Source organism: Lacerta agilis, chromosome 1 (genome assembly GCF_009819535.1).
Source record: "Lacerta agilis isolate rLacAgi1 chromosome 1, rLacAgi1.pri, whole genome shotgun sequence".
Lineage (NCBI taxonomy): Eukaryota > Metazoa > Chordata > Lepidosauria > Squamata > Lacertidae > Lacerta > Lacerta agilis.
Window position 1 is genome coordinate 18,941,446 of NC_046312.1, and position 25,467 is coordinate 18,966,912.

A 25,467-nucleotide genomic window follows, 5' to 3' on the forward strand; every position below is an offset into this window, starting at 1 on the left:
CCCAGTTCCAAGTTACTGCAGAGCGAGCTTCTGAGATCTTTGGGACTTGCAGAAGAAGCTTTCCTGCTGACCTGCTGGGAACTACTGGGTATATAAGCGACAAGGCAATCTCTCACATAACCTGCTCCTGAGCTGTGTAGGGTCTTATATGTTAGCACCAACACCTTGAACTCAGCCCAGTAGCAGAGTGGCAGTAAGTGAATATCCCACAAGCAAGGTGTAATGTTGACAGTGGTAGTTTGTCCCCACATGCTACCTAGCTGCTGTGTTCTGCTCCAGCAGCAGAACTGGACTGGACTGGACTGACCTCATGGGCAGCCCCATGTAGAATGCATTGCAGTAGTCCAGCCATGAGGTTACCAATGCATACAGTTTTATTTAGGCACCTATTTGGACACTTGGACTGTGAGTTGAATGTGAGTTGAAAGAACTTTAAATGTATGGTGTGGATCTGCCCAAGCTCTGTCTTTTACTGGACTATGGGATTCCAGAGGGGCCCACACCAAGGATGCCCCTGAGCCCCACCTACATCTGGTGCCATATTTGAGAAGTTAGGCACATAGCTAAGGTCCTAGATTCAATCCCTGACATCCCAAGCTAAAATGAAAAAAAAATGGAATGGTCTCCCTTGGGTGGCTGTGGACTCTCCTTCCTTGGAGGTTTTGAAGCAGAGGTTGAATGGCCATCCACCATGGATGGTTTAGTTGAGATGCCTGCATTGCAGGGGGTTGGACGAGATGAGCCTCAGGGTCCCTTCCAACTCTACAGTTTTATGATTCTATGATTTAAATAGGTAGGGGCTGGTGAGGAAGACCCCTTGCTTCATGTTCTGGAGAGCTGCTGCTAGTTCAACAGTACGGGGCAAGATGGGCAACTAGCACGCCCCTGAAGAACAGTTGCTGGGAACTGCAGGTGAGGAGGGTGTTGTTGCACTCAGGTTCTGTTTGTGAACTTCCCCTGGGTATCTGATTGTCCACAGTGAGAACAGGATGCTAGACTAGATGGGCCTTTGCCCTGAACCAGCAGGGACCTTCTTACATCCTTATAGTCTAACCTTGCATAAGGCGGCTTTCCATATTCACTACTGGTGATCTCAACAATCCAGACATCAGAGACACTTGCAGGAAGGCAGAGGCCCCACTAAACATGCCCACAGGTGCCCCATTTTCCTGAAAATTATTTACTGTGGTTCTTCAACACTCTGTGCTGGAAAACACCAGCCAAACCACAGCACTCCCTGGGGATGGAGAGAGACAAATGAGGAGTGTACCAATGCACGGTTCCAGAAAGAAGCCAGGGTCGAAAGCTTTTTAAAATGCTGAGCATTTGTTGCCAGCACAGGAGCATCACATCAAGATGAACATTTCGCACCTTAGTATTTTTTCTTCTTCTTTGTCCTTTAAGAAAGTGAATCTCTGCTAAGTTACTGCTGTTGCTGCAAAGGGGGTGTCAGTGTTTCCAAGAAAAGGAGGTAAACTCGGAATTTCAGAGCTTGGTGGTCACAAAGCTGATACATCTTAAAGGCATGTAAACTGAGACAAGAAGCCAGGCGGATATTGGGCCTAACTAAGGCCATGTATTATACCACTTTAAAAAGTATTATATCACTTTAAACAATCATGGCTTCCCCCAAAGTATCATGGGAGCTGCAGTTTGCAGAGCTACAATCAACCATGATATAACAATCAACCCCTCTTCCCAGGGAACTCTGGGAACGGTAACTCTGTGAGGGGACCTTTTGCATTGCTACAGCACTGAGCTACGGCCCCTTCCATGGCTTAGAAAATAAAGGTATTTATTTCACCAATCCTTCATCAGTTAGTTTGAGGCGGTCCTTTTGGCTTCACTACCTGGGATCATCAATAAATCACCTTACCCTCCACTCATTTTGCAGCACTTAAGAAATGAATCGTAGCCAATGTTCCTTATATGCTTCGCCTTCCAAATTCTTCATGTTTGTTTCTCAGTTCTGAAACCCTTTCCAATTTGGCACTTCAATCATAAACACTGTGGAGGAACGTGACTGCAGGGTTTGGAAGGGACGCTTTCACTAATGGATTCTCCACATCACCTTTTTAAAAGTCCTATTTTGAGCCAAGTTCCAACTTTGCTGTTGTGTTCAGCAGAGTTCTTCGGCTTGTAGCCCACTTTCCTGGCTCTCTGGAATTCCTCGCTTGATGTATCTTTAATCCAGTTGACTTGCATATAAACGCGTGTCTAGTAGACCAAACATGCTAGCGCAATGAGGCCTGGAACCAGCACGCAGGTTATGGCTCCATGGCCTGAATACAGTCCAACTTGTCAAAAACCGAGACGCCTATCTTCTGGGCAAGCTCCCGTGTCAGGTGACCTGCATTAGAGCACAGAGCCCCAAAACACATGCCTGAGAACATGGCCCTCAAAAATGGGATGTCCCGGTTTAATCAAGACAGTTGAGAAGTATGGGCCTGCATGGCATCCTTCACGGCTGCTGTTGCTAGGCTACCATCTAAGGGTGGCAACCCCCACCATGGTTGATGGGAGTGGTAGTTTAAAATATCTGGAGGGCACCAGGTCGGGGAAGATTCATATATATAGGGTTGCTTTGCCTGGATGCAATGCTATGTACACACTCCTGGAAGTAAGCGCCAAAGGAAACAAAGGGAATTACTTCCAAGTCAATGTGCCTAGGATTTCATGATATGAAGAGGTCCTACTTGGCAGAAACGGGCTATAAGAAACTGCCACCTTATTCTGTTTATTCTTTATGGGCAAATTAGACTTGACATTGGATAAATAATACAAAACAAATTGTTATGTGAATCTTATATTTTTCTCTTCCAAAAGCAAGATGTAAGGAAATGGCATTTTGGTCTTCAAGTGGAAAGCTTTATGTTAAAATAAATGGCATCATTATTGACCTGTGAAAGGACTTTTAATATTTAAAAGCAAACTGTCTACTCATTGTCTCTAAAAGGCTTTTTTTAAAAAAGGTAGGAAGTTCTCTTTTCCAGCTGGGATGTTGGCCACGCTAACATCTACGATAAGAAAGCACAATGAATAGTTAAAAATAGAACTGTAACACAGTAACTACAGAAGCAACAAAGAATCTTGTTGAACCTTCAAGATTAATTCACGTACCAGCCATTTTGTACTTCTCTAAATTCTGCAGTGTGAAGTAATATATACAAAAGTGCATGTATTAGCCTATCAATGCACATACAAGTGAAAATAATGCACAAAATGCATAACATTGGGGGCGGGGTGCTTTGCCAAAATGTGTGTATTGGGAGAATGCTGCTGAATTTCATGAAGACTTTGAAAATGAATAATTTGCAAACTGATGTGGCAATGTGGAGAACTAAGTTTAAGATTTGTGGTGGGGTGTGTGGGGATCAACTAAAATTGACATGTTTACTCACCTCTCCCTTTCTCTCTACCCCCCGTCAGGTGAACTCCTGAACTCAGGAGTAAAACCCTGGAAACATATCATCCTTGCCTTGTGTTGTCAAATCTAGGTCCAAATGTGGACGGGAGGGAGACGATACGTCCTCGTTCCTTCAAACCAATTGCCTGTTTTCTGTTTCATCCACACATTCTGAGCATGCCAAAACACACAGAATGCCGGGTACTAGTTAATTGGTACACAGGGAGGTCCTGCAACAAAAAAATGCTGCAGTGTGGATTTCCATAATATTGGTGTTTCATAATGTTGATTATTTCACAGTCCTCCCCCAAGGCATCTCAACCTCCACTCCAATATGCTCAGGGATGATGGGAGTTGTAGTTCGGCAACATTTGGATGGCTACAGGTTCCTCAGCCGTGCCACAGGGCTCATTCTTTGCCAACGTGCATCTGATCCAGCAGAGCTCTTCTGCTGTTCTTGAGCGATTGTACCTCCCTCCTCTGTTGAAAAGCAAGTGATTTACACGGGGCTCTGGTGGCTGCCCGTCCAGGCATTGATGCCTCCAGCTACGCCATTCACTGGTTCTTCTGATTATATCGAGAGTGTGGAGTGTGGAAACAGCTGCAGCCTTGAACATTCCGCAAATGCGCATCTGTGGATGGATGTGCAAGCAGTGATGACTTGCTTGGCATAACTTTTGGTGCCCAAGGCACCCTTTTTCTGGATTTCAACCAAGGAACTAATGAAATCCAACGGGCACTTCAACCCAGCATAAATCAAGTTCTCTCTTAAGCCTTCAACTTGACAAACCCTTCTCTCCAAGCCCTTCCATCTGCTTTAAATATTATTATCATAATTACCACACTATATTTCAGAGGCAAAATGAAACGGTAAGTTTTGTGCTTCAGTGTTGATAAAATTGGTTTTCAGATTGCCAAGGTAAACCATCCATTAATTAGATCCACATACTGTATAAATATGGGACACAGGTGGCACTGTGGGTTAAACCACAGAGCCTAGAGCTTGCCAATCAATAGGTCGGCGGTTTGAATCCCTGCCACAGGGTGAGCTCCTGTTGCTTGGTCCCAGCTCCTGCCCACCTAGCAGTTTGAAAGCACGAAGTGCAAGTAGATAAACAGGTACCGCTCCGGCGGGAAGGTAAACGGCATTTCCGTGCACTGCTCTGGTTTCGCCAGAAGCATCTTAGTCATGCTGGCCACATGACCCGGAAGCTATACGCCAGCTCCCTCTGCCAGTAACGTGAGATGAGTGCCGCAACCCCAGAGTCGGACACAACTGGACCTAATGGTCAGGGGTCCCTTTACTTTTACTGTATAAATATATTTACCTCTTACGTGGCATTGCAGGTGTCCTTCCTTCTTTGTCTCAGAAACAAGAAGTTCATTTTCTTTCAAATGCAAGATGCAAACATGTTTGCCAAAAATGGTTGCTGGCCAGGATGATTATAATCTCCCTCCCTTGCATTAGCAGTCAATGGGAATCACAAGTAAGAAGAGAGCGCTGTTGCACTCGGACCTTTCTTACAGATGTCTCATAGAAATCTGGTTGGCCAGCTCAGTCAGTAGAGCATGAGACTCTTACTCTCAGGGTCGTGGGTTCGAGATAACAACAACAACAACAACAACAATAATAATTTGTACTCAGCCACTCTGGGCGACTTCCAACATTAAAAATACATTAAAACACCCATCATTAAAAACTTCCCTAAACATTGGGCAAAAAGATTCCTGCATTGCAGGGGGTTGGACTAGATGACACTTGCAGTCCCTTCCAATTCTACAATTCTATGATTCTATGAACCATTGCTGGACTAGATGGGCCATTGGCCTGATTCAGAAGACTCTTCTCATGTTCTGAAGAAGCATTTCATGTATAAAATACAAATATATTTGCCTAAAATCCATTGTGTCCTTCTGAAAGACCAAATATATCATTTGAATAATGGATTACAGTTCTTCATGCCTCCCAACAGAATTGTGTAGAAAAACTAGACTTCTCAATGAGTATCTGCTGCTTCCTGGAGGAAGTTAACAGTTCCAAATATTTCACTACCAGGAAATTCTTACACCAAGAGCAATGTTTTTTCTTTTCTTTAACAATTACTGAAACATAGCAGGAAATTTCGTTGGGTGTTAATATTTAGTTGCCAGTTACAAATGTTTCCACTTGCTTGTAATTTTTCTAAGATTGCTATTCGGATGTAACTTGGCATTTATGCTTACTTGCTGTAAAATAATCAAGGAAAAATAAACTTTGGATTGCCCCAGGATCCATTTTTAAAAGTATGCTGGGATGATGATGATCTGAGCAACAATTTCCTTTCCCAGAAAAGGGACGAAGGTACTTTGAATTGTCATACAAAATGACTCAAGGGTCACCATGAGGGAGCTGCACATTGAGGAAACTCTAGCTGAACGGAAGAACGAAAAGAAGATAAAGTGTTGGTATATACTTCGGATCACTGGTGATACAACTGGGCCTGGGAAAGAGGCAAAAGGAACTCCTGCAAGTGACTAGTCCCTAAGGATGCTCTGCAGTTTTAAATGAACTTGCCTGGTTGAGACTTCCCAAACTAATTCAGAATGCAGCTATCCTTTACTTTTTACACTTTTACATTTTGTGATATTGTTTTCGGCTTGAAAATTTCGTTTAAAATGCATATAAACATAGGAGCATAGGAGGAACGGAGGAAACTGCCTTATACTAAATCAGACCATTAGCCCATCTAGACCAGTATTGTCTCCACTGACTGGCAGCAGGTGATGGAGGGGGCACAACATTCCACAGGGTGATGTGGAAATGCGAGGAAATGGACTTACGAATGAACATATCTGAAACTGACATGAATCTTACGTAGACTGGTCCACCCATTCTTAGGTGTCTTGCAGTCCTAGCAGCCAGCTTCTGGAATCTTTCCTTCTGCTGAAGAGTGTTGCACTTTTTATTAATGCCCAGTGTGTTTCGACCAGATGGGACCTTCCACGAGGGCTTTTCTACAATAAAAAGAGTCTGATAGTACTTCAGTTGGTTTTGACTAAATAAGACTGGCATCCATCCTGGCTGCTAAGAGTGCAAGACACCTTAGAATGTATGGAACCGTCTATTTATGTTTCACGTCAGTTTCACATATGTTTGTTTGCAAGTCACGCCATATGTTTGTACAGTGGGAGTGTCGCTGCTGCTGCAACCCACCTTAGCTCACACCGCAACCCAGCTGTGGGTCCCAGCCCATCAGTTGAAGACCAGTGTTCTACCAGTTGCTGGGAACTTGCAGGAGGTGAGAATGGTCCTGTGCTCAGGTCGTGCTTGAGGTATTCCCCCAGGCATCTGGGTGGACACAGTGAGAACAGGATGCTGGGCTAGATGGACCATTGGCCTGATCCAGCAGGATCTGTTGTTGTTGTTCAGTCAGTCATTCAGTCATGTCCGACTCTTCGTGATCCCATGGACCAGAGCACGCCAGGCATGCCTATCTTTCACTGCCTCCCACAGTTTGGCCAAACTCATGCTAGTCGCTTCGAGAACACTGTCCAACCATCTCATCCTCTGTCATCCCCTTCTCCTTGTGCCCTCCATCTTTCCCAACATCAGGGTCTTTTCTAGGGAGTCTTCTCTTCTCATGAGGTGGCCAAAGTACTGGAGCCTCAACTTCAGGATCTGCCCCTCCAGTGAGCACTCAGGGCTGATTTCTTTAAGGATGGATAAGTTTGATCTTTTTGCAGTCCATGGGACTCTCAAGAGTCTCCTCCAGCGCCATAATTCAAAAACATCAAATCTTCGGTGTCGGGGTTTGGGTGCTGGAGCTCCTCGTGCACGGCCTTGGACTGGTTATGCACGAGGTACCAGTTGCGGGGAAAGCGGCCAGCGTTCCGCGTGCTTTTGAGCACGGTCGCCGGCCAAGTCTCACAATCTGAAGGAAGTTGAGTAAGCCAATTGATGACTCCGAAGGTGTGTGAGTTCCTAGTTGCCTTCTTAATGAAAAGTTGCCTCGTGAAATAAAATATATACCCTGACTCTGAATAGACGGACCAACTTAAGGAAATAAAATTTTTACTTCAAACCTTTTACTCCCCCCTTTTAACCCCAAAGGAAGACAGACACCGGTTGTATCTTTAGTGGCTTCGGCAGAACCCGCATAGGCTCGTCCCCTAAGCTAAGTTCTCCTAAGCTTAAAGTCCCTGCGTGCCCAATCTTCCGCGAGGCTAGCTAAATAAAACTAAAACCGAAGTATCTTCCGCAATTCTAGCCCTAGGCTAAATCTAAAGGAAAACCTAACTAAGGCTAAACCGAATGATCTTCCGCGATCTAACTCTAACTAAAGAAAAACCCATCCAACCCATCCAGCCCGCTCCTAATCCCTTAAACTAAACTTGACTTCAACTAAAACCCAACTAAAACAAAATGAAAGAATGCACGAACGAACGAACGAACGAACGTACGAACGAACGAACGTACCTAAGCGGGGTGCCTCTGCCTTTTATTAGGGAACAAACGTGACATCATCATCAATGCCTCAACCAATAAAATCACTGTTGCTGCCCTCCAAAAAGGCGGGAAGCAAGTTTAACGCTCATTAACAACTTTGAACATGACCGGAACTACAAAATAAAGGCGGATTAATCTCATAAGTAGACCACACTATTCATTCATGCTTTCACTTTCACTTTTGTGCGTAGTTATACCAAAAGTAGATCTCGAAAGACCTAATAAATAACTAAATAAATATGAATCCATGGCGGATCCGTGAAACGTATTCCGACATATCATCTTTCTTTTTTTGTTTTAAATTAAATTATTTTTGTTTTAGTTATATAAAGAAAGAAAAAGTTAAAGACATCATAAGCATTTGTCCTGACATAAACATTACCATTTGTTTTGATATAGACCTTAATATAAGCACTACCAACATTATCCATATTCACCTTTTCATAGGAGGAAATACTTGTACAATAATGTAGCAATAAAGTCATGAAAATAACAAACCACTAGGCAAACATAAAAAGTGATCGATCCGATACACTATAAACCTTTTAGGCATATATATCATACAGCATAAAACAACAAATCACCTCATAAACATGTATACTTTCGCGTGTAGCATAAAACAACAAATTACTCCCCAAACACAAGAGAGGACCTGATACAGGTCCAAAATTAAAAATAACGGATAACGACTGCCCAAACATAAGAGAGGTCCCGATCCGGGACCCAAAATAAAATATAACTAGAGCTGGGGCTTCATTGCCTACCCAGACCCCTCCCCCATTTTTTTTAATTTTTTATTTGGAAAACTGAGAAAAATGGATAAGGTAAAAGAAAAGGGTTGTGGCTCTGAGGCTACAGAATCGAGGGAACTTTCAGGAAGGTAGATTCTGGACTTACCACAGCGACCACAGGTAACGGGGAACTAGGGTCCGATTCCAGAGAGGGGATTTAAGCCACCTAAGTAAAGGTCTCCCAGCCATGAGTTGAGATTTAAGCCATCTACGCAAGGGTTTCCAGCAAAAACGAGATGGGATTTAAACCACCTACATAAGGGTCTCCCATCAACAGCAGGAAATAGAGTGAAAGGAAAAGCTGGGAACCTGGTTTACTGCCAAAGGTAGCATATAAAGGGGGATTCTTTAAAAGAAAAAAAAGGGGTACCAAAAGGGTAGGATGCCACCAGACTTGACATATATATCTTGAACAAATCCAAGAATGACCAATTCTTTGACCAAAGGAAAGCATTTCAAATAAGGTATACAAGTATCAAAACACACATTTTAGATTACAACTTTTGTAAGCACAACGTGGAGATTTAAGATTCTTGGAATGAAACATATATATATGAATATGTCTATGACTAGAACTGCACAAAGACGATGCTTTGACCTTACGTAAACATTTCCATATCATCAAAATTGTGACGCTCTAAATGGAAACCATTTCAGAAAAGCTTTGTATACATAAACATCCATATCATTAATTACCAAGCTATATTGAAAACACATGTAACATGCGAGGCGGATATTTCAAGAAGCATACAAAATTGAGAATGCAAGTTTTGTAAATACAGTAAAAGTACAGGACAGTTTTAGAACTGCAAAATACACTGGAGAGGAAGATGAAGACGATGAATGAGTTGCCGGTCGTCTTCTACTCAGGTATATACGATCCTGGAAGTCAGGAAAAGTTCATGGAACATAGGAAAAGTTCCTGAACAAAGTTCTGCATACGAGGGATACAGGAACACCTGTAGAGGAAAGAAGGTTAAGCAAGCAAATCATAGTGATCTGCTAGTGAGTGTGAGAAAGAGTGAAACTGGAACAAATCCAGGCAGCCAGGAACCAGAGGCCGCCCAGAAGCAAACAAAAGGCCTAGGCAGTAAGGCAAACTGCCCAGAACTCAACTGGTGCTGTTTGTTGAGCACTTTTGAAGAGTTGCTGCACTTGACATGAAGTTGAGAAGTTAGCGAGTAGCTAACAACCAGAGTTAGACATCACGGCTTGCGATGAACAGGGAGTAACGAATTTCACGCAAGGTTAGTCCAGCGTGTTTTTCGAGTGAAGAATGGGAGTTGAACACACAAACAGGTGTGGGAAATAGGGGTTCTGTCCGCAGAAGTAAGGACAGTCCTCCGCTGAGAAGGATTAAGCAACAAGGGGCCACCGTTGAAGACACAGGTTGGCAAGTACCACGCAGGGGTCTCTCAACTTGACTTGACCTTCAGATGAAGAGTTCCTTGCGGAAGACAGTGCTCCTGAGCACTAGGAGGAACCGCCTGAAGAGCCTGTAGTAGAGTTCTTGGCTGATGCAGGAAAAGATACTCCAAAAGAATACCTGGGGAAATGCGGAGCATATTTGCAATCAGGTAGAGAGCAACAGAAAGCAGGTGAAAAGGGTTTGCGGTTTTGGTTGGAAACAGGTATGCTGCAGGAAGTGATGGCAGCAATCTGTAGACACGGTGAGTATCATTCAAAACCAGCCAACAGAATGCCCATGCGAAAGACAGCACGGAACACAGCAAGGAACGTCCCATGGTTGGCGATTGGATCACTGAAGCAAAAGAAAGCTTTAACGATGTGAGAGTGCTTGAAGACGCTGCTGAACAGAACTTGTAGACAGGAGAATTCACTTTACCAAGCAGTGAAACTCTCCAGGAGAACCTTGCGATAGGTTTTCTGCAAAGGACAGTTTTAAGACTATCAAGGGAAAGTTCTAAGGTCAATGACCGTGGAGCTTTATTCATGAGGTACTGATGGAGAGTAGAGGGTTGCACACGATCCTGGTGTAGTAGCTCTTTGATTAGGGCCTCTGCTGCAGCGAGCTTTTCTGACGTCAGCGCCCATTGGTCGACCCATACAGGGGGTCCTTCCTTCCATGTGAGTGGAAGAGCATGTACTGGCGCTGATGCAAAGGCCCACATCAAAAATGTGTATGGACAACAGTTCTTGCTTTAGACAATAAGTCTCTACCCCAAAGGGTGATAGGCACATCCATAACGAGTGGACGGAGCTGCACCATGGAGCCTGAGTCTGACTGGAAGGTAATCGGATGCACGCTCTGGTGGGCGGGTTCGAAACCTCCGACTCCGAAGACTTCCTGGGTGACAGTCGTTGCCCACTGGTCAGGCCAATCCTTTCTGGCGATAACTGTGACATCTGCGCCCGTATCAAGAAGACCCTTGATCTTTCGTCCACCCATTTCTAAGACGAGATGAGGGCGTTCTTCTGTAATCTTGATTAGCGCCATTGCTGCCTGAGGAGGCAAAGAGTCTACAGGAGCTGTAGGCGTAGAAGTAAGCAAATAGAGCCTGGCAATTTCCAAACCTTTGGTTAGGACACAAGGAACAGTTGAAAATCCTGGAATCAGCAACTGCGATGAATCTGTGATTCGAACTAGGCCTGCAGTCAGTGTGACTGTGGCAGGGAGGCGATCCATCCTAGGCAGAATAAGGCAAATTGAAGTGTCTGGGAATGGACCACGAATAGATGTTGGCAATTGCTGAGCAAACCATGGGTTTGAAAAGTAACAGTCCTCTGTTAAGAAGAGTGGTATACCTGGGACAGAAGAAGCTTCCTGTTCCTCATTGGCAGTGTCTGAAGACATCTTTTTGGCTTCGGGTTTTTTGCACTGCTGAAGTTGGCAACTTTGAAGCTGCTTTGCGTTAAGTTGGCAAACTTGAGGTTCTTCCGTTAGTAAGAGTTGCTGATGCTGTTGAACCTGCTGGCATTCAGTCAGTTGTGTATCAAACTGGCAGGATGGAACTTCTTCTTTGACACAAGGCAGTCGAAGTTGTTGTTCCTGATAATTGCTTGGTTGTGGCGGGCTGAGCTTAAAAGCTGGAGGTGACACAAGGGTGTGGACATTGTTAACTGGAGTGATGTTTAAGCTTCCACAAGAGGGAGCTGGCTCACTCACTTGTATTCTTTGGCCACATGGAAAGTGATCATCAGCTGGGTTGCTACCTGGATATTGCTGTTTCATCAAGGGCAAATGTCCTTCAATGACAGATTGACCTTGACTCGAAGATGAGTAAAGCTCAGGAGCTGCGAGGTTGACCTCAGTAGGATGTCTTCTCAACGTTGAAGGCAATTCTGCGATCAGAGACTTGACTGTGATTGCTTGTTGTGAAGCAGGGGTAACATCAGTAGGAACTGAAAGGCGGTTAGCAGGAGGCGAGCTGAATACTGTGCTACCTGCTGGAACCCTTTGGATAGGTAAGGCAGACGATGAAACCTCTGGAACCTGAATGTCTGATGAGGTCACATCTTTTCTCTGGACATCTGAAGAGTAGACATCTCTCTGGATCACTCTTTTTTCCTGATGACCTGGATAAGGAGTAGCGTTGTTCATCTTCCTGGGATGGTTGACCTTCATGATGTTCTTGAGCTTGCACCCTATTGTTTTACCGGGGCCGGGGCGCGGCCCGCAGAACCGTTTCCCTGAACTGGAGATGAGGTAGGTGATGTATTTTGTGGATTCAAACGACAGTCATTCGCCCAATGAAATCCTTTTTGACAGATGGGACATCTCTCTGGCGGCTTGGCAGAAGGCCTTGGTGTTGCCGTGCACTGCGACCTGAAATGCTCATCGCCTCCACACCCGTAGCACTTCTTGACTGGCGTAGAGCTGTCTTGACGTGGCATCTGTACCGCAGCTGCCAAGAGTTGTGCTTTGTAGGAGTGGGTACCAACATTCTGGCAGACGCGTAGCATCTCAGTCAATGTGGCATCTGGACGAGCTGCAACTGCTGTTAGGGCATTCTTGCAGTCATCGTTGGCATTTTCAAAGGCAAGTTGTTTTGTCAGCATGTTTCTGGCATGACGATCTTCTATCTGGCGTTCCACTGCAACAATCAGGCGATCCACGAAGTCCCCATAAGGCTCTTTTGGACCTTGCCTAACTGCAGCGAATCCTGATACTGAGCTGGCATCTGTGCGATTGGGTAACCTACGCCAAGCTTTGACTACGATGTCTGCTATGGTGACGAGTGCAGCATCAGGTATGGCTAGCTGTTGATTGAGATTGGAGTAATGTCCTGATCCTGTGAGCATATCTTCTGTGGCGAGTGGCGTTGCACGTCTGGCTGCTACTTCTTTCCACTCTTGCAGGCACAGAAGAGCATCTGTAGGCGACAGGAAGGTGCTGTGATGGCCTGGGAGTCAGACTCTGATGCTGAACCTGAGGGATCCCAGCCTGCACGGGATTCCCCGCCTCCAGAACCAGCTGAGCCGGGGCCAGGGCTTGAGCCTGAAGGATCCCCACCTGTGCTGGATCCCCAGGTGCAGGCATCAGCAGAGTCTGCTCTGGCTCCTGATGGGAGGGAGGACCCATTGCCTGCAGGTGCTCCACTCCCAGCCTCTTCAGAGGAAGCTGAGGCATCCCCTGGGTCCAGTAACCCACCATCCTCTCCTGAGCTACAGAGGCTCAGGGCAGAGAGGCGAAGGGAGTTAAGTGTCTGCAGGAGGAGTGCTCGCCTCCAGGCCCGGAGGAGAGGCGAGTCTCCGGAGGATCGGGACCGCCCTAAGCATAGGGCCAGATAAAAGCCAGCCAGACCCAGCCCAAGTTGCGTGAGCAACTTAGTTGCAAGCGTGTGCTCAACCTGCAACCTTGTGCCTGAACCTGCCTTGGACCTTGATCTGCTCCCTGCCTCGCTCCCTGCCGGATTGACCTCCTTTGGACCCCTAGACCCAGGACTGGATTTGGACCTCGCTTCATGGACAAACCCTTGGGGCCAGCACAGGTGCGAAGTATCAACTTCCAATCAGATGGCAGAAGTCTACTAGTGGACAGTCCTTCAAGTAAACTTCTAGTATAAGGAGCTTGAAGTCCATTTTCGCGTATGGCTTTTCGCAGTTCACGTAGTGTTTCAAAAGGGATGGCTTGATATCTTGCAAGTTGTCCTCCATTGGCACGAATCACTGGAAAGATGTGCATTGGATCAGCACTAAAGTCTATTTGTCCCAAAGCTGCTTCCAAAGCTTGAGTTCTGCAGATGGGTTGCATTGCTGTTGGATCTGTAGGTGGCATCAGTGAGTTTAAATCTTCTTGATGCTTTCCAAATGGTGAGCCACTAGATGGTGCTAAAGAGTCTTTGACATCTGGATGCCTTGAAGATGACTGACTATGAAGACAAGATGGCTGACTTGAAGTTGGATGAAGACAAGATGGCTGACTTGAAGTTGGATGAAGACAAGATGGCTGACTTGAAGTTGGAGCATAAGGTTGTTGGCTCTGTACTGCAAGTCCTGGCATCTGGATCATCATCGTTTGGCTTTGCTCTTGTCTTGGAATCTGCATTGGCATTGGAGGTGCTGAAGGGTTGGTAAATTGCTGTTGTGCTGCTTGCATTGAAGCTTGGATTGCTGTTGATTGGAAATCAGCTTGCTGCAAAACTGGAGCTGCTGGCTTGAGCGCGGCCTGCAGGGCAGCAGGGTTTGCTGGCAAAAAAGCTGCTTGCTGCTGCTGCTGCTGGATCGCTGGCAAAAGCGCGGCTTGCGATGAAGGAAGCGGGACCGTCGCTTGGAGCGAGGTCCGCGGCTGCTGCTGACTTGAGATCGCTGGCTGGTAAAAGGCCTGCGATGACTGCTGAGCGACTGGCGGTGGGGCAGTCCGCGGCGGGGCTTGAAAGGCACAGGCGGCAATGAATCTGGCAATGACAAATTGGACAAGGGCGAGTGCGTGTACGACAATGGGGCCTGAACTGGCTGCTGCGAGGGGGCCGAAAATGGCACAACCGCAAGCGGCAGCACAGGGGCACTATTAAGAGTAGTATTTCCTAAATTCACTGTTCCATTAAGCAAAACATTTCTCGGAGCGATTTGTTGAAAGCAGTTTCTTACTTTGCTCCATACCAATTGTACAGGAATTCCGATTTTCGGGTTGGCCATAAATTCTAACCCGATCCTTTCCCATGAAGCTAGATCTTTCGTTCCTTCCTTAGGGACCCAAGGGCAAACTTCCCCAATAGTTTTAACTAAAAGCTCTACTTCTGATTCAGAGACAGGGTGACCATTTCTTTTCAAGAGGTACAATAAATCTTCACAAAATTTAACTTGAGCAGTTGAGAGTGAGGAGCCCATTTTTAACACTTTTCCAAAACTTTTCCTCCCCCACCCGTAGGCTTCTACTAGGGGACACTGGTCCTACCCGTAGGCTTTAACCGAAAAACCTGGCACCCGTAGGCTTTAGCCAGAAAACCTCCACCCCCACCCGTGGGCTTCTACTAGGGGCTACCGGCCCTACCCGTAGGCTTTGACCGAAAAACCTGGCACCCGTAGGCTTTTGCCAGAAAACCTTTCCCTCCCACCCGTAGGCTTTTTCGGGAGACACCGGCCCTACCCGTAGGCTTTGACCGAAAACCCTGGCACCCGTAGGCTTTTGCCAGAAACCCTTCCCACCCGTAGGCTTTAGGGAAGACCTTACCCTGCCCGTAGGCTTACACTAAACTCCTTGCCGCTCTACCCGGGGACCCCTTGGGGCAAATTTTACTCTATTTTGGGCAAGCGGTGGATTCGCGCTACTGCAGCGAAATCCTGGATAAACCGGGCCGTTATACCTCACCTCTCAACGTCTGTTTCCGAGCCACTTCCGATATGTTGCCTTTAACCGGAGTCTTCGTGGAAGCGATTTTCGACTACGCTTTGCCTCAGAGAGGGCACCACTTGTCGGGGTTTGGGTGCTGGAGCTCCTCGTGCACGGCCTTGGACTGGTTATGCACGAGGTACCAGTTGCGGGGAAAGCGGCCAGCGTTCCGCGTGCTTTTGAGCACGGTCGCCGGCCAAGTCTCACAATCTGAAGGAAGTTGAGTAAGCCAATTGATGACTCCGAAGGTGTGTGAGTTCCTAGTTGCCTTCTTAATGAAAAGTTGCCTCGTGAAATAAAATATATACCCTGACTCTGAATAGACGGACCAACTTAAGGAAATAAAATTTTTACTTCAAACCTTTTACTCCCCCCTTTTAACCCCAAAGGAAGACAGACACCGGTTGTATCTTTAGTGGCTTCGGCAGAACCCGCATAGGCTCGTCCCCTAAGCTAAGTTCTCCTAAGCTTAAAGTCCCTGCGCGCCCAATCTTCCGCGAGGCTAGCTAAATAAAACTAAAACCGAAGTATCTTCCGCAATTCTAGCCCTAGGCTAAATCTAAAGGAAAACCTAACTAAGGCTAAACCGAATGATCTTCCGCGATCTAACTCTAACTAAAGAAAAACCCATCCAACCCATCCAGCCCGCTCCTAATCCCTTAAACTAAACTTGACTTCAACTAAAACCCAACTAAAACAAAATGAAAGAATGCACGAACGAACGAACGAACGAACGTACGAACGAACGAACGTACCTAAGCGGGGTGCCTCTGCCTTTTATTAGGGAACAAACGTGACATCATCATCAATGCCTCAACCAATAAAATCACTGTTGCTGCCCTCCAAAAAGGCGGGAAGCAAGTTTAACGCTCATTAACAACTTTGAACATGACCGGAACTACAAAATAAAGGCGGATTAATCTCATAAGTAGACCACACTATTCATTCATGCTTTCACTTTCACTTTTGTGCGTAGTTATACCAAAAGTAGATCTCGAAAGACCTAATAAATAACTAAATAAATATGAATCCATGGCGGATCCGTGAAACGTATTCCGACACTTCGGCGATCAATCTTCTTTATGGTCCAGCTCTCACTTCCATACATTACTACTGGGATCTACTTATGTTCAAATAGCTTCTCCACTTCAAATGAGAGCTTTTACCTTCTGCTGGCCCTGGCCAGTCAACCCTAGCTCCGCAATTAAATTGGATTAAAGTGCAATTAGAATAGAAATAGAATAGAAATACTTTATTGTCAGCGTACCACATGTTTACAGTGAGATTAAATGAGCCTCCCTCTCCCCCACAATCTCTCAGTCCTTGTTACACTCTGTGTGCTGTCGTACAACCTCCAACCCTGAATGTCAGCTGCAATTTTGCTGTCTTCCATTCAGCAGCTTCACGGCCCACGGGTAGAAACTGTTCTTTAACCTGTTGGTATGGCTTCTCATGCTTCTATTATCTCCTGCCCGAGATATAATTAAAGTGGATTAAATGCTCTGTGGCCCTGGTGCAACAAATCCATGGTTTTAAAAGAAAACAGACTTCTTGTGATAAGGAAAGTGAGGGCGGAATTGCACTGCAAAGTATGGGATGAAAGAAGAATGAGAGTATGTATAGCCATCACATGAGCAAATAAGGATGAATGCTCAATAAACAAGCAAGGAGATCCTACTTTGTAAAAATCCAGGCAAAAGTTGCACCCAAGACCATGGCTATGATCCAAGGGCCCTGTCCTTTGCACAAAAGAGTTTTCTCCCATTAAGCAACACCTCCCAGCAACCCCCTCAACTGCTTTTAAGGAAACCTGGTGTCCCCCCCCCGATTTATCACTAAGCACATAGCTCAATTCTATCATTCAGAGATTTTCCTTATTTTTATTGATGTGTTGCATATGCAAGTATAATCTTTGCTGAGAGATCCTGGGCAAAGGATCAAAGCCGATTAAACCAGGCATGAAATTTGAGCCTGAAACAATTGGATCTAGAAGCTGGAAAGAGAACAAATCCCAACATTTCTCTCTCATGCCTCCCCAGACAAATTGGTTTGCTCACAGAAAACCAAAGCCATGGATCGCATGCCTTGAGGAAAAGAACTGTAGGCAGAGCGCAGACATCTGCTCAAAATCGGCGGAGCATATTTCTTTAAGAAAAAATAATAATTTCAAAGCATGCATTGAGGTTTGTTTGTTTTTAGTGTGCAATAGTTCCATTGCACTTGTGAATTGTTATTTTTGTTAATGTGCGTGTCCAAATGACATGCCAAACAGCTGGATATTACATCGCTCAAAACCATTCTTTCGTAAAGCATTATGCAAGAGCAGAGGAAGAGCTCCACTAGATCAAGCCAACTGGTGCAAAATCCTGTTTGCTACAGCGACCAGCCGAATTATTCTGAAAAGCCCACAAGTAGGTCATGAAGACAAGTAGGTCATGAAGGCTATAGTCCTTGAACACCACTTTGAACATCATCGTCATCATCATCCTGAACATGGAGATTTTCCTAAGCTAGAGAGTAAAGGTAAAGGTACCCCTGACCGTTAGGTCCAGTCATGAATGACTCTGGTGTTGTGTGCTCATCTTGCTTTACTGGCCGAGGGAGCCGGCGTACAGCATGACTAAGCCGCTTCTGGTGAAGCAGAGCAGCGCACAGAAACGCCGTTTACCTTCCTGCCAGAGCGGTACCTATTTATCTACTTGCACTTTGATGTGCCTTCGAACTGCTAGGTGGGCAGGAGCAGGGACCGAACAATGGGAGCTCACCCCATCCCGGGGATTCGAACCACTGACCTTCTGATCGGCAAGCCCTAGGCTCAGTGGTTTAGACCACAGCGCCACCTGCATCCCATGAATTTGCCTGATCCACATCTACTGGCTATCATCACATCTTAAAGCAGTGAATTCCATAAGATAATAATGTCCTGTATGGGATCCATCTGCAGGTCAGGGGGCAATGTCTGCCCTAAATCTACTGCAAAAATAAAAATAAAAATGGGGGGGGTGAGCTCTAATTTTAGTGCTACAGGAAAGGAGTAACACTTCTATCTATCCATTTTCTCCACCCTGTACATAAATTTACAATTCTGTCCTTCTTTTGTTCTTTCTTAACTTTCTTAATGTTTTTATTTATACACCACTTTCCCCCCTAGCAGGACTCAAGGCAACTTACAGATAAAAAAATCATTAAAAAAAACCATGGTGCTCTCTAGATGTCGCTGATCTCCCATCAGCCCCACCCAGCATGGCAAGGGCTAGGAATGATGGGAGATGTAGTTTAGCAACATCTGGAGGGCACCACATTCGCTATTCCTGCAGTAACCAGTAGCCTATCACAACCAACTGCAGAGCCGTACAGGGCCATTATATAATGCTGCTCTGTATTATCACCCTGTCCAAGCCTAGAGATCCTAAGTCAACTGGTGTTCCAATTGTAGCCCTCCAAATGAGTGTTACTTCTTGAAGCTGCCGTCCCATTCTACAAAGTGAGCAGAAAGGAGGTCACTGATGATGATATGCAGGCAGACGGGTGGAGAGAAAAGGAGAAAGCTGAGCCCCTTCTTCCAATGTTGCTATAGCAACAGGTCCTATTAGTGTAATTTTTCAAAGAACAGTCTTGTGAATATTCACACCTCCTTGGTGTCCTACTTAACTCAGGTTCCCACTGCCCTTTTCCACCTGGAACTGGTTTCCTGCCCTTTTAAGGCATACTTTATCCACTGGATTTTGCAACGTGATCGGGCAAAAATGTCATTTAGAGAGGATGGGAGTGTTCATTTCCCCATCTTGAGTTTCATGCACACACAAATATTCTTAACGAACGCCATTTTTTTCATGCCGGTTCACTGAGTTGGCACATGGTATTTTCTTCATTTCATGTCCCTCTGACCTCACTGTTAACAATTACACACCTGCTCACCATGAATATCTATTTGCAACTGATGTGCTTCTGATGGAATGGACTCAAATTCTCAAAAGCTTATGGCATAATAAACATCCTTAGCCTGTAAAATGCCACAAGATTCTTTGTTTAGATTCGATTTAGGAGCATTGCAAAGACTCGTTATGAATAATGCAAATTACCCTATCTATGAATCATCCATTGAAGATTGCACAACAGTTCTGAAGCTGTTTTCTTTTTTTATGTTGACTTAACATTCAGCTCTAATGCCATTATAATCTAATATTCTCCTTGGTTCGTATCGTCATCCAACCTGACTTCCCAAATAATGTAATGTCTATCGCCTGGAGAAATAATTAGAAATCGCCCGATAGAAGATAGATTTCCAGTGGAAGACTACATTTTTTATTATTATTATTTTTGTAGCACATCAACATTATTCTACGTTAGATGTGTTTGCCTTTCTGGGTTGTATAATCAAAATAATTCACATCCTTTTCAAATGTAACCCACAGAAGACACTGTGGCCTCGTATCCAACTAAGTTCTGGTCAGAGTAGACCACTGAAATCAATATGAAGAAAAAGAAGGTACCTTTTATCATATGTGGTGGTCATGTAAGGTAATAAAAACTTTCTGGGAAATGATAATGAATTGAAAAAAAGTTAAAAATAACTTTTGTAAAAAAACAACAACAACAACCAGAAGCTTTTTTTAATTAGGAATTGTAGGCACCGATATCCCAAAGTAGCAGAAAAGACTCTCTATGTATGCAACAACAGCTGCACGGATGTTGCTAGCCCGGGGATGGAAAGAAGACAAGGTCCCAACCACAGAGGAATGGCAAAGCAAGCTGATGGACTACGCCAAAATGGCAAAACTGACTGGACAGCTCAGAAACCAAGAAGACAAAAAATTTAAGAAAGACCACTGTACGCAGATGAAAACACTGACAGGATAGAAATACCAACGAAACAAGACTGGACAGTGAAATTGATGGAATATGCAGAACTGGACAAAATGACGGGAAGAATCCGGGAACAGCGGGACCAGAAAGACTGGTTTAAGTTTACAAACTATTTGAAAGACAATTTGCAGTTGAATACGCTAATAGGACTTCAAGAAGCTCTGTAGTTAATGTGTAGAAATATTATTGCAAGTATGGTAGTTAGAGTATGTATGAGATTTATGATAAAGTAAGCAATGGTAAATTGAAGAAGTATAAGATTAAGATAATAATTTAGAAAGCCATGTGGAAGGTCTGAGGGAAGTCATGGCTATGTTAGCCAAAATTGGAAAATGTATGAGAATGTATGTTTGTTTGTTTTTTTGTAGTAGTATAGTATAAAATAATTAAAAAAATGTTTTAAAAAAGGAAAACATTGACAGGATTTTAATAACACTTGCAATGTAACAATTATTATGGACAATATGGACCGATATAAAATATGGACCACAAAACAATATGCAGTTGAAAATGTTGACAGTAAGACCCACGGAGGGGATGGGGGGGGGGAGGAGTCCAGAGATTCAGAGAAATCTCTAAATGTGGATATTGATTTGGTATTGTTATAACTCTATGCTTGTAAAAGCAAATAAAAATTACCTTTTTTAAAAAGAAGAAACCAATGGGCCATGTATCACTTTCAGTGGGTCTGCTCTAAGTATTACTAACCTTGGGTACGACCTCGTATGTCGAAACACAACCTTAGAAATGAGTCTGCTTTCTGTCTGCGGTATTTCTCAGCTTTGGAGTTGCAGTTCATGCCACTCCAGCATAGCTAAGGGGGTGTGAAAGGGGAGGATCACCCTGGGCAGCACTGGGCTTACAGGGCACCCAAACCCCATGTCCTTCCCAGGTGCCCTCCAGCTGGAGGGTGCTTGGGAGGGACACAGTAGGCATGTGCCAGCCCCACACTTCTTTTAGCAGCACTGGGCCTGCAGAGTGCCTGAGCTGCTGCATCCCTTCCAATCGCCTTACAGTTGGAGGGCACCTAATGTTGGATGTAATCCATTGGAGCAGTCAAATGCAACATTCCTTATTCCCCTAGAGTGGACACAGGCAGGGGGACATCCAGTTAGTGTAACTTCCTGCTCCACTGGTCTGGAGCATCCTCCCCCTGCATGTGACCTGGGAGATGGGCATGGTCCTGGCTGACTCCACAAAAGAGCTGAGCCATGCGGTCATTTTCTCAGTTCATCTTGATACTGCTCTTGTTGCTGTTCTTTTGCTGCCATGCTGCTCTCCTGCAGCCATTTTGTTATCTTACTGTAATTTTGCTGTCTGCTGGCTCTCAGTCAGCAGCACATGAGTTCAGTCTCCCTATCAGGTGAACTCACTCTTTCTTTGTGTGACCCAGGCATAGGCAAACTTGGCCCTCCAGATGTTTTGGGACTACAACTCCCATCATCCTTAGCTAACAGGACCAGTGTTCAGGGATGGTGGGAGTTGTAGTCCCAAAACATCTGGAGGGCCGAGTTTGCCTATGCCTAGTGTAACCACTAAGTAAAGCCTGCCTTTCAGGGATCATATTGTGAACTGAAATGTGAGTAAACTTTTTGTTACTTTACTCAGAAAGACTCTTGTGTCTTTATTCTTTTAAGAGGGATTAAAAGGGAACACCAGGAAACAACTAAGAGATTCAAACGAATCTGCAAACTAGCTTCCAGCTATATTGAGGGGAATTTGCTCTGCTATATCACTCACTATCATGGGTGAAGGAAGGCTAATATGTATTCAATATATCCTTTCCTACATTCCTCAACATTCCTACACCCAAGAGGGGCGCAGTGGCATTTTGCAGGCCCAGTGCTGCCTACAAAAGCCTGGGGCTGGTGTGTGCCCCGGGGGCCCCCTCATCTACCCTCCAGCTGGAGGGCGCCCAGGAGGGACGCAGTCGCTGCAGCAGCACCCCCTGCCTCCCACCCCCATGGTGCCCCCACCGCTATGGCACTGTAGGTGGACCACTGGCTTGCTCAAGCAAGTTCGTCTTAGGTTCTCAACATAGCTTTTCATTCCTTCTTTGCAAGTGGATTTCCAGAACTGGTTGGTTAGCTCAGGGGTGATGAAATAAGAGCATGCAAAAATTTAGAAGGTGGCAGTGCACAGGCAGACAGCCTCCTGTTGAGAGTGAGAAAATGAAGGGGATAATCGATAGCAGACAAATGCTGCAGGGAATGTCCCGAAAGCAGTTTACAGTGCTCAGCAGTCTTTATGCAGCCTGCTTAAGCTCACTGAGCCATCTGCTGTTTACAAAATTCAGTAGCAATTACTGGGGAATTTATTATTGCTACAGCTCATTTGCAGAGCTTACACGATCCCAACCCTGGGTTTACACTGCGATGGAATTGTTTGGGACAGAACAGTGCCGATGTGTCTGGCCAGTGTTGTTAAATTGTTTTAAATTGGTGGGTTCTTTCTCTGTGCCATGCCAGAAAGGACATTTTTAGGGGCAAGATTGCAAATGACCTTGTTTGCTGTGTTGTATAAGCAACACTTGGTTTCGAGGGAATTAAAGGAGTCCTTTGTGCACATTCAGTATTGGTTTTCCAACACAAATATTGCTCGAAAGGCAGTGAGCTAGCCCTTGACCCAAGAGCATGTCCCCTAAATGCCTCTTGTGGGGGGGGGGGAGTTGTCTTGGATTTAGGTAACCAGAATGTTTCCAAGACTTTCCCCAGATATTACATTACTGGGCACTTTGGCATCTCTCTGAAAAATGTGTGCAGGGGGCTGGGCTAGTTTCTGAATGTAAAGTTTGAAAAGGTGAATTATGTAACAAATGCACCTGTTAACAGAATAGCTAGTTCTGTCCTGATTTCACAGTGCCCAAGAAAACATATTATTGAGCTCTCTTTTGAAAGGACGCGGGTGGCGCTGTGGTCTAAACCACAGAGCCTAGGGCTTGCCGATCAGAAGGTCGGCCATTCGAATCCCTGCGATGGGGTGAGCTCCCATTGTTCAGTCCCAGCTCCTGCCCACCTAGCAGTTCAAAAGCACATCAAAGTGCAAGTAGATAAATAGGTACCGCTCCAGCGGGAAGGTAAACGGAGTTTCCGTGCGCTGCTCTGGTTCGCCAGAAACGGCTTAGTCATGCTGGCCACATGACCCGGAAAAACCGTCTGTGGACAAATGCCGGCTCCCTCGGCCTATAGAGTGAGATGAGTGCTGCAACCCCAGAGTTGTCCGCGACTGGACCTAATGGTCAGGTGTACCTTTACCTTTACCTTTGAAAAGAAGCTAGAAAAAGGAAGTGGGAAGTTGTAGGGGGCATAATCCTGGAAGAGGGCATGGCTGAACAGGAGTGTTTCACACTGCAACATGGTTTTTCTTATTGTTTGCAGGTGCCAGTTCTTGCAATATATTTTGCATTTTTTCTCTCTCTCTCTCCCCTTTCATGGGATCTAATATGGGGTCAAGTTAGTGTCTCAACTAGTTTAAACAGTGACCCCTGGTGGCAAAACCTGGTGTTAACCTACCACATCCCAATGGGAAATGAAGGACAAAGAAGAGATTCAAGAACCGTCACCCTGCCCCCAGCACCAAGATAAGTATCTCCAGCACCACCAGAGAAGACTGCTAAGCATACCCAACAACAAGCAAAACAGGGGCGAGAAAAGTTTCACTAGGCCAGTCTCAAGTCAATGTGATCTTGTGCTGATTTCAGTACTGCACTCACCTTTAAAAGTTTACAAGTTGGAACAGAAGGCGTCTGCTGAATCTTTATTGGAAGAAGATTCCCCAAGACTGGACCAATGGCATTAAAGGCTTGGCTTTAACAACAATAATAAAATATTTTATTATTTATACCCCGCCCACCTGGCTGGGTTGCCTCAGCCACTCTGGGCAGCTTCCAACATAAAATAATAAAATATAACATCAAACATTTTTTTCCCAAACCCCTCTCCTATACAGGGCTGTTTTCAGGTGTCTTCTAAAAGTTGGGATGGATCTACACACAGGAAAAAACGCTATAAGTCAGAAATTAAATCGTTATAACAAAATTAAAAAATGCTATGTAGAATCGCACAGACGTTTTTCTGCTGTATGGCGCCCTCTGGTGTTGCATGTTTATAATGCATCCAAAATGTTGTTTTTTGACTAGAGTCCCTGTATAGTTCTTTATCTCCTTGACATCTGATGGGAGGGCGTTCCATGACAAATCAACCTTGTCAACTCAGGGGACAGCCAAAAAGGCTCCTGCAGATGATCTGAGTGATCTAGCTGGGGTATAAGGGTTCAGGCAGCCCCTCAGGTACCCTAGACCTAAATTGTTCAGGGCATTATGAATTCATACAATGACTTTGAACCTTGATCAGTAGTAAATGGGCAACCAGTGTTGATGTTTCAACAATGGTTGGGCTTTCCACAGAAATTAAAAATCCAGATTAAATGGGGAAAGAATACAGGCTGGCATGTCGATGAAGACAATAGCAAGCAGATGCTGCAGAAAACCTTAACAGCACCAAGTCCACAAGAAGTTGCCATGTGAACGCACCCCAAGTCTGCCACCTTCAACTTAAATAAGCCACTCTTTCATCTCTCAATAAATGTATCTCCCATGAGAGAACTCTACGCTGCTCCTTTAACTAGCATGAGTGCCTTTAGAAAAAGATGGACAGCTGGTTGAAATAAACAGCAAGTTGCAGCTGGCAATGAAAGTTTAATTCTGTTTTGGTTCTGTCACCAGAATACAGAAGTGAAGAGCAGATGTTTGGTATACAGAACAAGAAGCAAATTAAACCTAACTTGACTTTGACCAACACAGTTAGGCTGGAATATGCTTGCGTCACCTTGACGTTGACCCCATCTGTGCTACAAACTCAAAGCAGTATGGCACCACTTTCAATAGTCATGGCTTCTCCCAAAAAGAATCCTGGGGGATTGAGTTTGTTAAGGGTGCTGCGAGTTGATAGGAAACCCCTATTCCCCTCACAGAGATGCAATTCTCGAAGTTCCCAAGGAAGAGGGAATTAATTTGTTTAAACTATTCTGAGAACTGTAGTTCTGAGAGGGGGAACAGGCCTCTCCTAAGAACCCTCAACACCCTTAACAAAATAATTTCCCAGGATTCTTTGGGGGAAGCCATGAT